Genomic DNA, 14,917 nt, shown 5'->3' with positions numbered 1-14,917 from the left:
TCGCCTTGCCATCTTAATCACAGCCACTGCTGTGAGCCACCGAGCTTCTCATTCACGGCCTAATTCGAGAAAACATACGGCTCTTTTCAGCTCCTTCAATGTGAATAGCCGTTAGGAATAGGGAGAAGGGGTGGGCTTTGGCATACGTGGCTTTTCTGTAACATTCGCTTACAAATAACTCCTGTACAATTTTTACTCAAAAAAACTCTCAGGGTAAAATGCACATCAGCATGTTCATCAAGATTTTGGTTCGTTAAATAAACGATGAAAGGGCATGGAGAAAATAACATCAGCCCAGCTGAATATCCAAGACGAAACATGATCGTGAATGAGTCTAATTCATTTAAATAGTCGTTAGAATGATGCGCCTGTATCTCAATTGTACATGTACTCCGAAAAAATAAATTGAAAAGAAATAAGGAGCGAGGGGAAACCTTTTTTTTTCATCTTGAAGAGGATGAAATAGAATAAATATACGTTTGGAAACTAGACGGTTTCAATTAAAGAAACACTCGACTCTGCGTGGATGCAATTTCTTTTCAATTACATCCACTTGAATTCAAGAGGGAGATGGGAGTAAAACGAAAGAGCGAAAACTCAATGAAACCTGATTCGCGATTCTTTTTTTTCTCTCTCTCGCTCCCCCCATCCACCGCTGGTTTTTCGACTCGACCTTCGAATAAAATGTAATCTCGGGATGGAAAAAGGCCTTTTCTAGTGCATGAAAGTATTCCATTGCAGCTCGAGGGTTGCAATTCCCCCGGAAACCCCCATCTCCAACCTAGCGCCACTCCATTGCGCCTAGTCGACCCTGGAAAAATATAATTTCCGTCGGCGAAAAATCCACCCAATGAATTTCCAATGGTCCATATGTGTTTCATGTTCATATTCACTCCCTTATTCCCTAGATGAGAGTAGACTATATACCAATGAAGAACCGAAATGCTACCTTCGAGTATTGACTCGGAGAAGAGATGAAAAAATTTCATTCGATTGGAAAAGTTCGACTTTGTCAATTTTCCTGGCTGATAAAATAATAAGATGAGGAGGAATGAGAACGATATGGAAAGAATTCTTGAATATGAAAAATTCATAGATGGATTTAATTACACGAACAAGATCCCCGAAAATTATCGGGAAATAAACTATAAAATTTTCAATTTTTTCAATTAATCCGAAAAAATCTCATGCCCCGAAGCAAAAATTGAGGCGCTGGAGCATGAATTTTTTCGCATCCCCCAAAATGAACCCATTGTACCGCGCTGGCACTGTAATATTTCTGGTATGTTTTCCTCCCCCCGCAAAACAAAAAGAAAAGCCAACCAAAGCGCCCCTCATGAATCTAGGTCAATTTTTCTATCGTCCTGTAACCTCCATGGAATTTTTCGGGCATATCCTACCATCAAAACGTTCCAGCGCAATTATCGATTGAACGTAAAATATGTGAGTTGACATTCTCCCGTCATACTGCATTACAGAAACTTGCCAGGTGATTTTCTATGAATTTTAGACAGTAAATTCTTCAAGTATTTACCCAGAACATTCACTACAGCAATTTTGTCTAGTGTAATGAATAGTTTCAGACTAAAAGACCGGAGTATTCAGCCCATGAGTACCCCATCTGTGGGGTTATTGGACATCTGGTGTTAGCGCTCCATCTCAACAATTTCACAGCTCATGTTTTTTCATCGATTAAATCATACTGAATAACAGTGCTGGTACAGCCCATCAGGAGCCACAGTAGAAATGCCGCTTCAGTCGAGTGCTTCCACTCGCTGAACATCCAGTTGGTCATTTTATCCCTCAAGATGTTATGCACGCATGCAATTACGTTCTCCTGGCAGTGCGAGTTCACGGCGACGATCCTCTCCCTCGTGCAATTCCTGTTGCGTGCCATTAAGATTCCATTGGATGAGGAGAGGACCCCGACTATCGATTCAACCTTCCAGATAGCCTCCTCCTCTTCCCCCACCCCCGCTCTCCCTCCCCCTCATCACCACTGTCTGTTACTCCTTTCACAAGCAACTTGAGATCAACGTATAGTCCGACGTTACGGGTCATACGCACTGCCATTCAATTGCTTTGTGAGCACCTTCCGACGCCCGAGGAATCACCATCAATGATTTTCCGATTACTCCTTGGACCTCATCATCTGTTAAAGTCCCGTAGTAAAGTCCTCTCGGCCATTTTACAGCGTGTGTGTTATTTTTTTTTTTCTCTTCTTTCAACTCAAGTGGGTAATAAATTCCTCGGAAACGTTTCCGCGTATGTGATCGACGAAGCACAACGAAGCTTTTAAGATGTCGGTTGATACCTCTCTCCACTTCCACCTCTCACCCCTCGTCGTTGGGTTACACAGTTTTCTGGAGAACCTGCGTGTCGACGTTAGAATCAATGTGAAATACTCCCGCCAGGGAGCTTGTAACAGCCCAGCCAAGTTTTCGCTCGACTAAATTCAAGATCGTGCTCAATGTACCCTGAATTCGAAAGGGGATGGACCAATGATAAAAGGGTGATTCGAGCACTGCACAGACACTTGAATGTTAAATAATTAATACCCGGAGTCGGTGTTTTTATTTTTAAAACATGAATATTCCAGTTGTTTTTCACTTCTGTGAAGACTTGCCAGATATCACCAGTAATTTTACCAGAACATTAGGTTTTTTACAGCGACAGATTATGATTTCTCCCAACGTTCGTACTAGAATTTTGATGCAAAGGTCTCTCTGATCAATTAAAATGGCGGGGGACAAAGGGGTGAGAGACTGATTCTGAAAATCAATTAGGAAAAATTATTCGTTACGTAATTTCATCGTCTTATCATCCACCGCGCATTTATCTGAAATCGTTACATGATGGAAAATCTTCTGAAAGTATTCAAATCAAGATTGAAAATGTCAAAGGAATGTCTGGAAACTTGTTCAAGGTAAAATATCACATTTCCTCTTCCTTTTTCGATTTATTTTCCAACTTTGAGACATCCGAGATGCGACTGAAATCCGGGATATTCAGTTTTCCACTGGTGTATGTACTGGTTAAGATTCATTTAATATGAAATGAGAAATTGGATGAGACGGAAATGATGGTATGGACGTCTGGAAAAATCGAGGGAAAAGTTTTTTTTGACATTTAGAATGGGAAGACGAACGAAGACAGGCAAATTAATGAGATTCCTTTCTTTTTGAAGTGTAAAAGTCCGAGGGACTCTCGTTTCTGATAAAACTATGAGGGATATGCGCGTTTATTATATATACCTTACACAAGGATCCGCGGTTTTTCGTAAACGTCCAACTTTTGCCACTGCATCCCTCAGTACCAAGTTTGACGCTTCCTGGTTGATAAAGGGATGGTGGGGGTGGGGATGGAACACTTTTGCAGATTGCCCCTGCGTGTCCAACGATTTTAAAGTCATTTCTTCTAGTCGTCCTCCGGATTCTTGGCTTTTTGTCTCTTTTCTTCTTCACCGGAGTTCCCCTTTTTTTCTGGGGTCGGGAAAAGGGATCGATATCGAGTCAACGACCTCCTCGCAAATTCCTTTATCCTCTGGGCAACACGAATTGACTCGAATGTTTTTTTCGCAATTTTTTTTCACAGCTTTCCTTTCATTCTCTTTCAACCCTTGAAATTTCATACCTCAGTTTCACATGATCTCCACCGACGCTAGACACTGACATTGAACCTCATTTCTTTTCCCATTTTTCCTCTTCCTCGTGACATTCTGCAGAGAATAGGTGAAAAGGTGGAGACAGAAATTTCATTAATGTAGCTGCGGTAGAAGAGGTCCCCTCAGATATTCTATACTCGTTTTACGGAGTTGGAATATTCGGGAGGAGCTTTTGCAGTGATTGAGAGATTTGAGGTCATTGTAGCTGTGCTAGGGCCAACAAATTCTCTCTAAAGAATTTTCATTTTAAATCGATTGATATAATTACTTTTCACCACCAATTGTCCTATTTCCACTATCAATTTTATCTGCGGCCCCTCCGTTGATCCTTTGTCGGGTTTTAATTCCTACAAGTTGCGGGATTGGACGGAACTTCTACATTGGTGGGGATTTTGACTGGACTCAACGAAACGGAGTTAACGTGATTCCGAGAGTTGGTGGGACGAAAAAGCAACGAATGGGGGTGAGGGTAAAAAAAAGTGGAAAAAAAGAGGAGGTGTAGGTGCGGATGGTTAGGTGACTATGTAGAGATGAGCGTTTGGATTGGAATCTGGTTGATCGATCGATTGTGAGAGTGAGACGAGAAGTTAACGGTTGAATTTGTGGAACTAGAGGAGGAATGAAATGCGAGGTACGATGGTCTCCTGGAGGGGAAGGAGGAACCGATTGACATCAGTCGTTTCGACAAAGACCAGTTGAAATCCGCCTTGAGGCTGAGTCTAGGAAAAGACGCAGAAGAGGAGATGTTTGGTCCTCGAGTTATGCGACAAATTGGACTCGAACCTTTTCGCGGAGTCGTGGGCTTTTGGGAGCCTTTATTGGCATTTCATAATTTTCCAATTCACATCGTTTACTTCCTCCACCACTGCCCGATGACAATCTCTTGTCCTATTGCCGTTTCTAGAGATTGGATTTGACACCGAAAAAAAACCAACTGGAAACCGGATTTTTTCTTTGGAAACTCTCTTGTGCGAGTTCTAGAATTTTACGTGACTTTTTATTTGCTTTTCAAAAAATTGTTGTTTTTTTTACGACGACTTTTCGTTAACCCCACACATGTTTCCCCGCGTTCTCCTAATTTCTACAACAATATTACTAGCGCAGGCAAGACCCGTCTGAGGTATCTGTCGACGAAACGGCCGACTGAGAGTGCCATTTATCCCTTCGAAAACCCCCCATTGGGCAAGCGTACGTGCATATGCGTCGCATCGTTAACGTCATAAATACCTTTCGACTCGAAACACCACGGTACCTCGGTAATTAACGATCGGTATACATACGCATTTGTATTGGTTGTAATTCCTGGTGCTACTGGACTGTACAGAGAGAACTCGGCGTTGATAATTAATGCGATTCCTCGTTGGTACCCAAGCGAGAAATTTCGTTTTAGTTATAGATATACATTTTCTGGACAAATTCAATCTCTTTATGACCAGAGCTTTCTCAGTTAATTTTATTATTATCGGTTGGATTATTAATATCACATCAGGAAATTCCGAAATTACGAGATGAAAATTCTCTACAAAATCATAATAACGATAATGCTGAAAATTCAAGGCTTAGTATGATGTTGAGACACGGTAAAAGGGTTGAAGTTGGCCCTTCGTTCCTCCTTCTATCCTACCCCCTCCTCGCCCTGGCATAGGCTACTTTACAATCCAACTTTGTCCGTGGGCGCAGAGTAAAGCCGAGTTATACACGGATTTTATATGCGTTGAAAAGTTTCCAGCAGAAACCGAAGAGCGAGGGGAGAACTACCCACTTTCCATGGTAACCCTGTGGTAACCGGAGTGCTAAATATACGAGTCTCACTTTGCGTTAGAGTTTTCCACATCTAATACCACTGGGGAACATTGTGTTAATGTGTTCAGTCGATCTTTTTTTTCTCCTGCCTCCCCCCCGAGACAATTCAATTACCCGGGATTTAATTCAATTCCAGGGAATATTTAATCTCACCACTTTGGCTGCTATTATTCAATCCAATTAGTGAAGTTTAAGAAGAAACGATATGTGGATTTCGCTGTGTACGCGTGGGAGAGAAGATAAGTGAGATAGTGAGGGGATTATTGCAAGACTAGGTTGTCTCGGGGCTCCAATGGAATCCTGGAATTGAGAAGCCGAAGGCCTGACAGCGGTCGCATACCGCGGACGCGATTGAGGTCCGTCGTCTCCTCGTCCCCTTACCTATGTACATTTGTAGGTATATATAATGGTGAATGTATAGGGTGGTGCACTCGATCAATGATGCACACGCATTTTCAGCCGATAGAGGATGATTGGAAATTTCAGGGAATGAAAAAGTGACAGTCCAACAAATACGTGAAACTTTCTATCATTTCTACTTTTTTAATAATTTTATTTATCACGTACATTTCAAAACACCTCTCTCCTCGATGTATATTCCAAAAAATTAGAGCTTCATATTTAAAAACTGATTTTTTTCCTCTGCGTTCAGTGCGCGTTCTCTGAGTTAGAAAAATAAGGGAGGAAAAAGGACAAAAATTTGATGGGTTAACACTAAGCGACTTTTACAGATACACAGAAAAAAAAACATCTGAAGGGAGAGAGTGGGTACAAAGGTTGAGCGGTGGTTGTGCAGTAGACTGAGGATACTTCCGGTACATTCGCTAACGAGGAAAAATGGAATAAGAAGTAATGAGAGCTCGTTATAAATTACAGGGTGAGGTAGCGCGCGTGGAAAAGGATTGCCCTTGTCTCTCTCTTCTGGTGTTACGTTGTTCCTGAGTTCGACATGGTGAAGTGGAATGATGAGGGGCAGGGAGGGATGGGGGGTGGGTGGAGAAGACGGCTACCTGGAGAAAACGGGGGTGGAAAACCGAACAAGCTCACAAAGCATCCCTCGTCCCTCGAACGCAGCCAGTGGGACCCACCCTGTAATTTTTATTAAACTCGTAAAACGCTGGAGCTTGTGACGCTTTAACGGCTAATTGCAAAATGCCCCAGTCGTTGGATGCGGTCTGGCTTCTTTCGATTCTCAAGTCCACCTACCCCAAGCTTTTTTGCAAATGTTTTGTGCACTTTTCCATGATGATAGATTAGGGAATGAGGGAAGGGAATTGCCATCGATTTTTTCTTCGATTTAATTCGCTGTAGGGAGAGCCAAAAAAATTAACTACAAATCTCCGTGAAATAATTCACCATTAAGTTTAAAAAAATAATCAAAGGATCTAATTGGACTTGAGTTGATTTGAGGAATTGCTTTCTTGTTATAGAACAAGTTTCCTTGTTTCTAACATAACGAGAATGAATGAGACTCTCGACATCACGAAATCATGCCACGTATTGTCCAATTTTTTCCATCTTATTTTCGATATTTTCTCTCTACTCTTTAATACGTTGTCCGACATATCCGTAAATAGACTTCAATTTCACATTCGATATTATACGGAACCTCTCCATCTCCGCCTTTCATTGGTGGAGCTGTTTATGCTGAGACGTGATATACAGTGGGATAAATCAACGACAGGCGGAGAGGTACTGCACGTACTAGGTGAAATACGTATGTATTCATAACATTTCTGAATCATGATTTCTCGTATATATGAAGGAGAGAGGGTGGATGGACTGATTGGTCATTCAAATCGCCTTCTCGACGGTGCTTTTTTAACGAACATATTCATTCAGAAGGTACTGCACAGCCTGTGCAAAAGGATCTCTGAAAATTCAGTACTTACATAACATTACCATTGCAAGAGACCTAAATTCTCGCTAATAAACGAAATTATATTATCAGAACATAATGGAGTTTATGATAATTAACATTTTTCGCTTCATAATATTCCACATCATTAATAAAAAATTTTAAGCATAAAAATTATCTCACCTTTTTATAAAATGGTAGCATGAGACATCCTCCTCTCATTTCTACCCCGAAATTTAATAAAACTTAATATATGATGAAGGTGAGCACAGGGTGAGAGGAACTTCAAATATTGTCCCAGGTAATATGAATTTTGGCGAGTCGTTGAGCATAATTTTTCCCAAAAATTTCTCTTCTTCCCCAAAACCTCTGGGCGGAAACAATAAACCGACGGTAAAACCAATATTTTGATATTGTTGTTGGCAAATGTTTACTTTCCGGGTAAACTCATATTTAATGCGAGGGATGAAATAGAAAGGCATTAATTTCACATGCACATAATTCGCTTAACACAAGGGGATGGTATGCGCTTGTGGTAGTAGTTTAAGAAGCTTCCAACGTATGAGTAATATGGGACGGAATACGAGAAACGCTAACGGAGACTCCCTCTGAGGTTCTTAGTATGTTCCAACCCTGGAGGGTGGGAAACGGGGGGGGATTTAAGGAAAGGGAATTGGAGAGAAGGTTGAAAGGCCTATAGCTCCAGAGTTTGGTAGATGAGAGAGGGAGTATACTCTCACGGTATAATCAAGATGTTTGTTGACGTCGGGTGAGGACTGGAAAGCGAGATTTCAAACATAAACCGGAAAGAGGGATGAAATGAAGAGTTTAGTGGAGGATTATTAAAGGGAAGAAAATTGGAATGGTGGAAGGGAGTGCAGATCGTCGTCCTTAAAATATAAAAAAAAATCTTTCAGACCAAAAATATCTGAAACAATCCTGAATTTATTTATTGAGAAATAAACTCAATCCATTATTTTGTTTTTTGTTGCAGGTAAAGCGCATTTCAAGTGACTTTGAAAAAGTGGAGACAGAGAGAGAAAAAAAATCCCAAGTTGTTTGTGAGTAAGTAGTCAATTCCCAATGGTATCCGCCAATTGAGGAAGTTCGTTCGGCAAAATACGAATAAAAAATGGGAGAAAATAATTTGTGTGGATCACGCAGAGGGATTGTTTGGTGAAAGAGTTTCTCAGGTAACTAGCAACGATGAGGCATTTGCTGTGAGCAAGTAACGCGTATATGATGGCTCTGTTCACCGCTATAATCACAATGAGACGCTCGAGGGGTGAATTGAGAATGGGATGAGACAAACCGGGGTGGGGTACCGGCGCAGCGGTTAGGGTACCCCCCAGGTTTACGACATTTCGTCGTTGAAGCCAAAGGCGCGGCAGGATAGTGCCAATCCCGGTGGTAGCATTTTGTGTTACGGAAGAGGGTTTACGAGCTCACCAGCTGTACCAGAGTTAACTCTTTACGGGTGCCTTAGATCACGCGCGTCATTGCACCGGGGCGTTACAACAGGTCTAGTATATAAGGTTGGGCCAAAGAATAGTAGCATGATTTACGATCGAATTTTGTGACTTGGATTAATTTTTTTCAATTCGCCTTATACGAGAATCGATCTATCTTGTTTCGTTGTCTCTCGAGTAATGGATTTGATTTTCTCCCCCGGAATTCTCGATGAAAGTTTTTCCTGGATAAAGAGGGAGAGAAAAAAAATGGGGAAAAATATGCAAAAAAATTCAGGCAGATAATACGACTATTATCGGGTTTGGAGTAAAATGCGCCGGCAGGATTACATGAGCGGATAATAACGTTTTATGCCGATTTTAATACATACCCGTGCTCGTTCTCCGCGCTTTTTTTGCACTTCACCGAAGAACGACTTAGCATATTTTTATCGCCTAAGAACCAATCGATTCCCGGTGTATCCGCGAACGAATATCGATCTGAGGGGACATATATTCACCGAGGCTTTCCCCAATCGTCTCACTCAGTGGATGAATCCCTGGCCAACCCGACTCGTCCATTTTCAACATTTCTCTCTCCCTTTCGCTATTTCACATGGAGACAACTCCCTCTCGGTAGATAATCGAGATTCTTCTCAAATGTCGATTTCAAGCCCTATCACGTGACACGGAATACCAATCCGTCCAATATTCTCATTCTGGTATCTGCCCTCTGGAGTGAAATGAAAATTTCAAATTATTCATGCGGTGTTGAATGAAAAGGGACGGAAATTCAAGGAAAAGGGGAGAATCAAAACTCGAAATTTTAATTAAACGCAGTTTATGGAAACGGCCATTTCTTCTGTAACAGATGGAATAGCAAAATATAGTAAGGGAAAGACCAATATATATTTTAGACTTTGAGTCTCCCCTTCCCTTCTTGTTCATTTGTCATTTGTCTAGCAGGAAATTTCAGATCGTACCCACTCCATTGTCGGGGTAAAAATTCAGGGAATACAATTTATCCTTCTGACTATCTTCTCTCCCTGACAATTGTCAGGGCAGGAAAATTGCTGATTATATCGTACTCTATAAACCCATGATATTTCCACTGACACTGTAGGTCAAAGGGCATTTTAACACCGTTTGATAATTGAATGAAATTGCTGAACGTTAATGTTCTTGTACCCTTGAAATCTCTCTCCCCCTTTGCCTCTCTCTTCCTTCCTCCAAAGGTGACACGAAGTTGGCGTTTCGCCGGGTGGACGGGCTGGAGGAGGCACCAGGAATAGTGCGAGAAGAGACAGACTGGCTTTACGAGTCCGTGTGGCCCATTCACTATCCATCCGCCACCACCATTCCACACATTTATCTCCCTGTTGCTTTTCCCCGAACGTAGCAAAATCCACTTCCACCCGAGACTGCCAAGGGTGTCGCCATCGCGAGTACCGTTACAGAAACATCAGAATTATTTTTCTCGGTTATTTCTCCAGTTCTCGGTCTTGTATCCGATCATATCATCGTCTGACTCAATAACGTCTTCAATCACTTACACTGGTGCAAATGGTAAGACTATTGAGTCTCGAAAGCCAGGGATATATGTCTAGAAATCAAAATTCTGATGATGAAAGCTTTTTTTTCTGTGACAAAGGAACAGAGTTTTTTCGATTTGAAAATCCGGCTGGGTGAGTAGTTTTCCTGAAAGCTTGACGTGTCCGTTCGAAATGTTCGATTAATTTTACGACTCGGGTGGTATTCGCGAAAAAAATTTTCCCATCAAAACTTTCCTCGACAGAAGTGGATCATGAGATAACATTGAACTCTGCAGTATGGAATAGAAAATTTCAATTGGATTCGTTATAATGTTCATTTCCACTCGAGAGGAACGTAAAAATTTACTGAAAAAATTATAAGTTTGCTACCAGCTAGAAGTCAATTTGTAACATTAAGTTTTGTAATTTTATTAGTTAATATTTACAATCTGTCAACAATTTTAGACGAACAATTCAATGAAAAGCATTAGTCCTATACAAGAGAAAATAACTGAAACGACATAGAAAGGCAAAAAGATACAGACGTCGAGGGACAGAGAGAAATTTGAGGGCATCACCTGAGCGATGATGCTTCTCCTGTTAGAGTACAAGTGGATATTGTCATTGTCAAAACAAACACACACGCCATACCTCTCCCCATCTCCGCTCATTTACTCTCTTCTCCGCTTTTCCTTCTCCATTCTCATTCTGCACACAAAACCCTTCAACTGTAATACGAGGAATCATGTAGCAGAGTAGTGGGCAGGGGGAGCTGGTGCGGTGGGTCGTTTGCCCAGAAGGGGTTCTGGAGACATCAAAGCGAGATTGGCCGTGTAAACCTCGCAGCAACAAAGTCAGAGGAGCCCTGGCTCCTCTCCGGTCCCTTTTTCCACTCTCACCTCTTCATTTTCTTCGTTCCTCCCCAATTCCATGGTCCATTCGTATGACATATCAACACTGCGACCAAGTCATACACCAGTGTGACACCCATTTACAAATTCGACTTCGGCCCCTCGGGGGAAAAAGGCCCGCTCGAATATTTGCAAAAATTGCCTCTTCATTGTTTTCAAAATGTCTCTTCAGGCGAATGAAAAATAAAATGTGCAAAAAAATTCAATAACTCTGGATTAGACGCTTTCATGCAGTTTAACTGAATTTCCCGCTCATCCTTGATGTTAAATTGCGTGTAAAAAATTTGCGGGAGGCAAATTTTCAGTGAAAAAAAAAACAAGTAATGGTCGAGAGAAAAAGTATCATCTTGGTAACGTTGCTCATGCAAAAAGCGTCTGGCTGTAGTCAACAGAGTCGTAATTCACAGATCTATCCGGACCAAGAGACTTTGTCACCCCAAGAGTTTCGGACTCCGGGGTTGGGAATATCCCCGGTAGTTTCCGTTATTTCGTCTGTGCTAATAATTCTCGTCTCCGTGGGTAAGTTGGGATATATCTCGCAGTGCTACAGAGGTTTGAAATTGAGTGTGGGTATGCATATAGAGAAGAGGAGAGTTGAGGTAGGACAGGGGAGGGCGGCGAAGGGGTTGTGCGGGGATATGGTATGAGCCAACTCGCAGCTTTCGTTCCGCTTTGCGAGGTACAGTAGACCCGGCTTGAATTATGCATCGTCCATGAGAATAACCGAGTAACCAAACCTGAGCACCAGGATACCAGCGGCGTTAACGAGCCGCTGCAGGAGGAAAGAGGTGCGCACCGTCAAGTTGGCGAGTTCAAAAGAGTAAAGAAATGTTAAACGGAAGAAATATTAGATCAAATATTGTCCAACTGACGACGAGCTTAAATCAATTGATTTAAAATTTATCAATTGCAAGCAGGGACCCAAGTTAAAAAAAATATAAACAAGTAGGGGTTCGGGCGCATCTGCCAATCAACTGAACGATTGTAAAAATTTAACCCAGATTCGCCAAAGAAATTTCGAACGAATATTTTTGACAGTGGACCAATTTTATTGGTTGTAAAATTTTCGAATGGGCTCGTAGCATTTGTTTATCTTTGTGACAGACATGCAATTGTAACCGCATGCTACCGATTGTGTACAGAGAAAAACCTATCGGAAAAAATCCAACCTTTTAATGGACAAAATTTATACCATAGTTTGAATACCTACAAAACTGCCGAATATAAATTTACAAAAAGATACCCAACGTTCATTGAATATTTGTCTGCGTATAGTTTTCGAGACATTGACAAAAAAACGAGGTTTTTCTAGTTTAGCAAGCAATAAACTGAATATGTTAAAAAATAAACGCGAGTGTTGCAGCGGAAAATATCCGCTCGTTACCATATTTCAGCTGAAATTACCAGACTGAATTTTTGGGATGCCCCACTCACTCCCCTCTGATTCTGGTCATGGAATCGTAATTTCGCGAAACAAGCGGAACTCGTTAATTGTTCCGTTTCCTGGGTCCACGTGACTCGGGTATCGAACCGCTTCCCCTCCACTTCCCAGTTGTTGCCTTTGAATCGACTTTCACCTCCCACCACATCGCCTTTCATGCCACTTCATTTCGGTTTTTCCTCTCACTCTTTTTCAATTATTTCCGTACGTTGCCCAGTAATTAATGCTATTTCTCCCCAGTTGCACCCACATACCCACTCGACTATTTTGCACATCCGTTGACCGCGCATTCCACACGATATAAGTGTACCTCGAGGGTTCGTTTCATTCCGAAGATGCTGCTGAGCGATTTCGTAATCAAATTAAACAAATTAAATCACAAAACAAACATGAGACCTACAGGCCAAAATTATCACGAGCGTATGAGAGAACGGAAATTTCCTAAATCTTCCAGAGCTGGTGCATTTATGGATTAGTTCCAACCGCAACATTCGCAATCTTATTCTCTCCCCGTGATAACGATTGGAATGTGCGCTGGCGTTGACGTAGAAGGGCGGATAATATGTGCCATCAAGGTCGCATTCGTCCCACGCTATCGAGTGAAACGGGACCAAGGGGCGGAGGAGGCCCCGCTGGTGCTGAGGCCTCGAAGAGAATGAAGGCGAATAACCCAGCAAATGTCTGAGGATATTACATAAGCGTTCGTGTATATATTTCGCGGGAACGCGTTCGCTCTACTGCAGACGGTTCCGCGGAATGCGTACGAAGACGAGAGTTTAGGAGGCACGGTGCGTTCAGCTGTGGCAGGGATGCTGGTACAACATGAAAAGCACCAAGACAGAGACAGCCACGAGGTAGACGATGGAATGGGCGGATGGGGGAGGGAGACGAGAGGGTTGAAAACCTCGAGGTTGCCTTCTCTCTAACCGAGCGATGCTGGAATTATGGCCCGTGGATTTGGAACTAACGTAGGAACGGTTTTCGCTCGACTCGGCATTGGGATTTATTAGCAATGACGTCCGGGCCCTACCCGAACAACCCACCCACTGCATTCGGATACAGAATGGGCAAGACCCACTTTTACATTTTCAATCTACATTATTGTATTTTTGTCGTTCCGATGAATAGAAGGAAAAGTACGGACATAACATTATGGAAGAGGTGAATGTGTGGTGCACATAGACTCCATACATTCTCCTGAAAGCCCACCAAGAGCAACACATAATGAATGATTCCATGGATGCCCTCTGGGTGGGTGGCCCTTAACGGACGTTTAACGAGGGATATCGTCCATTGTATCCACTCGTAAAGTGGCTCATTAAAACGACGCTGGAGATGCGTCTTTTATGAATGATAAACCCACTGTGTACCATCCTCTCTTATTATTGTGATGCACCATAACAAGGTGGGATTTTTCGCGCAATATCTTTATGCAACAGGGAATAGACTTTTTACGACGTCAGTATATGGATGCTATTACAAGCCCTTCTTTGAAAATCAAAAGTATTCCAGGGAGTTTTCCTACCACATCACCAAGCGCTGTCAATAGACATCCAACCTAACGAGCGCAACATAAATTTCTAAAAATTCCAAATAGAAATCAATCCACCCGCAGTAATGAGCGCTCCCTGATTCTCCAGTAATCATTTGCCACTCATGCTGGCTATATCGGAAGCCGGTATCAACGACTCTATTCATTATTGTGCAACATCACTTCCTGATGTGAGAGCGATTCTTTCCATCATTCGCTTCTCCCCGAATCTATTATCAGGAAGATAAGGGATGACCCGTAGAATTTGGCTATTGCTGGATTCACTTCTCCCTAACATTCAACGGGAAAATCCTTCACGGCCAGAGGCCGAGTTTCCAAATCCTTCGTTATATGCAGACCATGTCCTCAAGATAGGATGTCACGTCACAGAAACGTGCACACTTGGTGTATGCCCATCTACTCTCTCTTCTCCTCACTTCACTTCTCGTCATTCCACCAACTATCCACCTCATCTTGCCTCCCCTTTCTTGTGCACTCGTCTGAGGCTTGCCAACGCGTCTTGCACGTGCAACTATACGCTGCCACGTACGCTTTCACAATCGTATGGTAGTTCCTCCCTTGGTTTCTGTAGACATATATATATATGGATATATATATACATATAGGTACACTGGGGCTCTATTGAAGTGGAGTAGAGATGCCACCACCGACTTCATCTACCACGTCATGACATCCATAATATGTCTATTCACTAGACCAAGGAATATA

At 42.2% G+C, this 14,917-nt stretch overlaps 1 protein-coding gene across 3 annotated transcripts in view; it reads left to right on the top strand.

Annotated features, from left to right (window-relative positions):
• LOC135167143 (Krueppel-like factor 6) overlaps positions 1 to 14,917 on the top strand; it is a 136,517-nt gene that overhangs the window by 108,029 nt on the left and 13,571 nt on the right. Inside the window, exon 1 of one of the 3 annotated variants that reach the window (XM_064130022.1) lies at positions 8,390 to 8,518. The exons of the other annotated variants lie outside the window; for them this stretch is intronic. The gene's annotated coding sequence lies outside the window, so the exon portion shown is untranslated. Of the gene's footprint in view, positions 1 to 8,389; positions 8,519 to 14,917 lie in introns of those variants that run through there. 3 annotated transcript variants of the gene reach the window in all.

This window comes from Diachasmimorpha longicaudata, chromosome 11 (genome assembly GCF_034640455.1).
Source record: "Diachasmimorpha longicaudata isolate KC_UGA_2023 chromosome 11, iyDiaLong2, whole genome shotgun sequence".
NCBI lineage: Eukaryota > Metazoa > Arthropoda > Insecta > Hymenoptera > Braconidae > Diachasmimorpha > Diachasmimorpha longicaudata.
The sequence above is the reverse complement of the archived record's forward strand: the minus strand, read 5'-3'. Positions and strand labels throughout refer to the sequence as shown.